At 37.3% G+C, this 6,019-nt stretch overlaps 1 pseudogene; it reads left to right on the top strand.

The window, feature by feature from the left end:
• Positions 1 to 1,551: 1,551 nt before the first annotated feature.
• Positions 1,552 to 2,472, top strand: LOC102830553 (annotated as a pseudogene).
• The last annotated feature ends 3,547 nt before the right edge of the window (positions 2,473 to 6,019 follow it).

The raw sequence follows: 6,019 nt of genomic DNA, 5'->3' as shown, positions 1-6,019 counted from the left end.
GAATGGGACAAACTATGAAAATTACAAGTTGCCCAAAATGAAATGGAATGCATAAAGATAGTTATTCTAGGTATTAGTGAACTGAAATGCACTGGCAGTATCATTTTGAATCAGACAGTCATATGGTTTACTAGGCTGAGAACAGTGATACATTGAAAAGGAATGACATTGCATTCATTGTCAAAAAGGATATTTCAAAATCTATCTTGAAGTACAATGCTACCTGTGATAGGATAATAGCCATATGCTTACAAGGAAAGCCAGTTATTACTGAAATTTACACACCAACCACTAATGAAGTGGTAATGAAACTGAAGAATTCAACCAAATTCTTCAGTCTGAAATTGACAAACCATGCAATCAAGATGCATCAATAATTACTGGAGGTTGAAATGCCAAAGTTGAAAACAAAGAGGAAGATCCACAGTTGAAAAGTAAGACCATGGTCATAGAAACAATTACATAAATCTCATGATAGAATTTTTCAAGACCCATGACTTATTCAAAATACCTTTTTTTTCCAACAACATAAAAGGCAACTAGATCTCACTAGATGCAATACACAAGCACCAAATTGACTACATCTGTGGAAAGAGGAAATGGAAAAGCTCGATATTATCACTCAAAACAAGACTAGGAGCTAACTATGGAACAAACCATCAGTTGCTGAAGCTGAAGATAATAAAACGACGAAAATCAAAATATGACCTTGACTAGATACTAACTGAATTTAGAAATCATCACGAGAACACATTTGATGGATTAGACACTAATGAATGAAGACCAGATGTGCTGTGGAATGACATCAAGAACATCACACAGAAGAAAGCAAAGGTCATTAAAAATATAGATAAGAAAGAAAAGACCAAAATACATAGCAGAAGAGGCTCCGAAACTTGCTCTTGGGTGTAGGGGAACTAAAGTGATGGGAATAAATGAGAAAATAAAGAGCTGAACAGAAAATTACATAGGGCAGCTCAATAAGAAAATGTCAACTATTATAGTGAAATGTGCAAAGACCTGGAGTTAGAAAACTAAAAGTACAAAATATACAATTACTGTACCAAAAAGAATTGGTTAATGTTTAACCATTTCAAAATGTAGAATATGATCAACAATCGATGGTACTGAAGAAGGAAGTCCAAGCTGCTCTAAAAGCATTGGCAAAAACAAAACAAAACAAAAACACGCTCCAGGAAAAGGCAGAATAGCAGAATACAATGTGAAATATTTCAAGAAACTGATGCAGCACTGAAGGTACTCATTTATCTATGTCAAGAAATTTAGAAGACAGCTACTAGACCAAGTGATTGGCAAAGATCAATATGTGTGCCTGTTCCAAAGACAGGTCACATAACAGAATGCAGGATCATCCCACAATAGCATTACCATCACATGCAAGTAATATTTAGCTAATGATAACTAAAAAACAGTTGCAACAGTACTTTAAGAGAGAAAAGCCAGGAGTCTCTCACTTTGCCAACCATGGCACCTGCGGAAAAACTGGAGCTCAGTTTGCTGGAAGCATTGCCAGTGGCTTGAGCCTGTTCCATGCCATTGCCTGTTCCATGCCATTGCCTGTTCCATGCCATTGCCAGAGCCATGGACAGTGTGATAGCAATGACTGTATTTTTCTCTCTGGACGCAGTTAGACTTTGACTTCAGGTTGACAAGAAAAGAAAATCCCAAATCATACACATAGTGCTTGTGGATAAAGGCCTCCTGGCACCATATCAAGGGGGGTTTTCAGTTATCTCCTGTCTCTGTCTCTGCTGCTCCAATTTTGTATATTTCTACACTTTTAATAATCTCAAAGCAGTTTGGGTCAAAGGTAAATGTTCTACCACTGGAAAGGAACTGACAGTTGGATTTGTTAAAGGAATGGTGAATGTGCTGCTAACAATTCCACTCTGGGTGGTAAATACCAGACTGAAAATGCAAGGGGCCAAATTATGGAATGAGGACATTGTACCAAACAACTACAAAGTTATTATTGATGCTTTCCATCAGATAATTCTAGATGAAGGAATCTTGACTTTGTGGAATGGCACATTCCCTTCCTTGCTGTTGGTCTTCAATCCTGCTGTCCTGTTCATGTTCTAGGAAGGCTTAAAATGACAGCTTTTAAAGAAACAAATGCAGCTTTCTTTTGTGGACTTGCTCATCATTGGTGTAATAGCCAAAGTAATAGTAATTCCCATGCAGACTATACAATTGATCCTGAGGTTTGTATATCATGGACTAAACCCAGAAAACAAACCACTTCAGAATGTTCTTTATTTTCTGCATCAATGAGTAAGGTATTTTGGGATAATGGGACTTTACAAAAGTCTGGAAGCCAAACTGCTGTAGACAGTCTTCACTGTGGCTATTGTGTTCCTTGTTTACGAGAAGCTGATGACTGCTACCTCCATTGTGATGGGGCTGAAAAATACAGGCAAGCACCAAGATGCCTTATCTGGAAGTGTGTAGAAAGATGCTCAAGATGGATGGCTTTATTTTGAAAACTAGCTGAGTGAAAAGAATGAATTCTCCTTTTACTCTTGTTCCTTCCATCATGATGGTTACCCTCATTGGCTTAAAAAGTATATGAGGGTAGTCAAGAATTAGCACAAGCTGAATCTGTTGCCAACCTAATTTGTCTGATGGCTGACTGGATGTCTGTGAAGGAGATTGGGCTAAAAGGTCACCAGAAGAAGACATGATGAAAAATGTAGAAATTTAAAAAAGAGAGAGAGAGAGAAGTGCCAGAAATTAAAGCCAGATTCAGAAGAAGATTTGGAACTAGGCATATAATTGCTAACTTCAGAGGGACTTGGCTAAAAACAGAGAATATCAGAAAGATGTTTACTTGCGCTTTATTGATTTTGCAAAGGTATTGGATAGTGTAGATCACAGACAATGGATAACATTGTGATAAACAGATAATCCAAAATATTTAATTTTGCTTATGAGGAATGTGTACATAGACCAAGAGGAATTTGTTAGAACAGAACAAGGGAATACTGAATGGTTTCAAATCAAGAAAGGTGTGTACCCTAGTTATATCCTTTCACCGTATATATTCAAGGTTACATTGAGCATACAATCCAAGAAGCTGTATTGAACAGCATGATAAATGGAGAAAGGACTGAAATTGCCAAAGACTTTATTTTGCTTGGATCCACAATCAACAGTCACGTAAACAGTGGTAAAAAAATCGAATGGCCTTTTGCATTAGGCAAATCTACTCCACAAGACCTCTGTAAAGTGTTCAAGAGCAAAGATATCAGTTTCAGGACTAAAGTGTACCTGACCCAAGCTATGATATTTTCAGTTGTCTTATATGCATGTGAAAGTTGGACTATGAATAAGGAAGACTGTAGAAGACTTGATGGGTTTGAATTAAGGTGATGGAGAGGAATATTAAAAGTACAATGGACTACCAGATGAACCAATCTGTGTAGAAAGTACAACCAGATGTGCCTTAGCTGTCAGGATGGCGAGACTTTGTCTCTCATACTCCAAACATGTCAGAAGTGACTAGTCCCTTGAGAAGGACATAATGTTTGGAAAAATATATGGTCAGCTAAAAACAGGAAGGTCTCCCATGAGATGAATTGATACAGTGGTAACAACAATGAGTTCAAAAGTAGCAACAATTATGAGGATGGTATAGGACCAGGCAGTGTTTCATTCTGTTGTGCATATGTTCGTGGTGAGTCAAAATCAACGTAACAGCACCTATTTAACTAACAAATATGTATACTAAGTGTACACATATACATACTAATGGACTTCAAAGCATCAATGTTCCATTATCTCTTAATGCCATTTTTCCAAAAACTTTTTGAGGAGACAGAGAGGGAGAGAGAATGAGAGATAAAGGGTAGGGAGAGAGATAAAGCATATGTCTTCAAATAAGTGATAGAAATACTAAAAGGCCAAAAAATTTTGGGAACACTGCCCTAAAAGACACTGTTGTTGTTGTTAAGTGCTGTGGAGTCAGTTCAAGCCCATAGGGTTTCTGAGGAGTGGCTGTTGAGCTTGAACTGCCAACCTTGTAGTTCAAACTGACTTTGCAGTTCAGTGCATTAACCCATAGCACTAACAGGAATCCAAAAGGAACAAAGATATGTGATTATTTGATTTTTTTTATTATGCCCTGGTATAGCTCTGTGGACTAAAGCTTTGGACGTCAAGGTCAATTTGAACCACAAGGTCAGTGGTTTAAACTCACCAGCAGCTTCTTGGAAACTCTATACAGGGTCACTATGAGTTGGAACCGACTGGAATGTACTTAACAACAACAATAACAATCATGTTGATAATCACAAAAGACAAACATAATGATTAGGATAGCAATGATCAATGGATTCCTGTTCAATTTGAAATAAAAATATGTTTATGAGACAATTTAATAGATAATGTTGTACTTATTATGGGCCCTTTAATTTGTACCACTAAAACATTTTATACAAAAGATCCATTATATTATGTGGACATTTATTGCTAAGCAATGAACAAACTGTATATATAAATCAGTTAATGCATAAATCAATGCTTCAATAGTGCATTTTTAAGCAAAAGGAATACATTTATATAAGGCTTTTTAAAATTACATTAAAGGGAAATCAAAAGAAAGATCAAAAATATAAAAGACAATAGAACTTAGGAATTATAGATAGATTTATATTTAACTTGAAATAGTGAGAAAGAAGAGTGGGGTGGGAAGTAGAGGAACAATGAAAATTTTTTAAATGGAGGGAACTTAGAAAGGTTTCAGATATTAAAGGAAAAATATACATTCCCTATAAACAATAGAGTCCTGCCAATTGTACTGAGGGAGAAAGAGGTGGGATTGATTGTGCCAGAATTAGATAAAGCACTAGCTACAAAAACAGCTTCTGGCATCCTGAGGAAAGAGCCAAAAAGTACAAAAAAAGATCAGCTCAGTGGCAGTCTGCCATTAGATACCAATGAAGCTAATCCACACCACAAACTTGTGAACGAAGTAGATTTTCCTCCTTGTCTGTTCTCACAAATAATCATTAATTTTAAGTGCAACTTGGGCAGGTGCTCAGAGTCCCTACTGTTTTGACAGTGTGCTGGAGGGTTTCCAAGTAGCAAGCTGGTATAGTCCTTGACTACCTTCCACTTCACTGCTTCTGAAATTCACTTACTTCTACAGCCAGCCAGTCTCCTACCTGCAACATGCAGGGGCAGACCAGTTATTCTTACATCTAGGGAGATTCATTTTCACAAATTTTGAGCCAAACATCCATAAATTTATTCAGTAAATGACAGCAGGAGCATCTAGTTGCCGATAAGAACTGTTTAGGATGAATTGACTTGGATAATATACTTGTTGATCATCTGCCTATTAGATCAGATACTATCGACTGAATTTTTGATAGCTTTATGCTCAAGGATATTTGATGTGTTCTATGAATCACTGTAATTAGGCCAATGCAAATAATATATGAATCTATCTTGAACTTAATACGGAGAAAGATTGAATAGAAAAGTGTTTTGACTTTTTATAAATCTAAACTTTCATTTTACTTCCTGTTTTCATTCTACAATGTCCAAGACTGGCTATCCATTTATTTTGTTCACCCACTTTGCCTTTATTCTTGAGAAGGAGGTGAATAATACATGAAAGCAGAAAAGACTAGAGGCCATTTCACCTACTTCATGTCTATCCTTCTGTTGTTGTTGTTGTCAGGTGCCATTGAGTCAGAACTGACTCAAAGCGACCCCATGCACAGTAGAACGAAACAATGTCCCATCCTGGGCCAACCTCACTACCGCTGCCACACTTCATGCCATCAATGATGCCACCTGGCTGATCCATCTCGTTGGGGTCTTCCTCTTTTTCTCCGACCCTCCACCTTACGCAGCATGACATCCTTCTCCAGCGACTGTTCTCTCCGGACAATGTGTCCAAAGTAGGAGAGATGAAGCTTAGCCATTTTGGCCTCCAAGGAGCACTCTGGTTGCACTTCTTCCAAAACAGATCTATTGGTTCTTTTGGCAG

Source organism: Chrysochloris asiatica, unplaced genomic scaffold, assembly GCF_000296735.1.
Source record: "Chrysochloris asiatica unplaced genomic scaffold, ChrAsi1.0 scaffold00303, whole genome shotgun sequence".
Taxonomy (NCBI): Eukaryota; Metazoa; Chordata; class Mammalia; order Afrosoricida; family Chrysochloridae; genus Chrysochloris; species Chrysochloris asiatica.
This window is presented reverse-complemented; position numbering and strand designations above follow the sequence as displayed.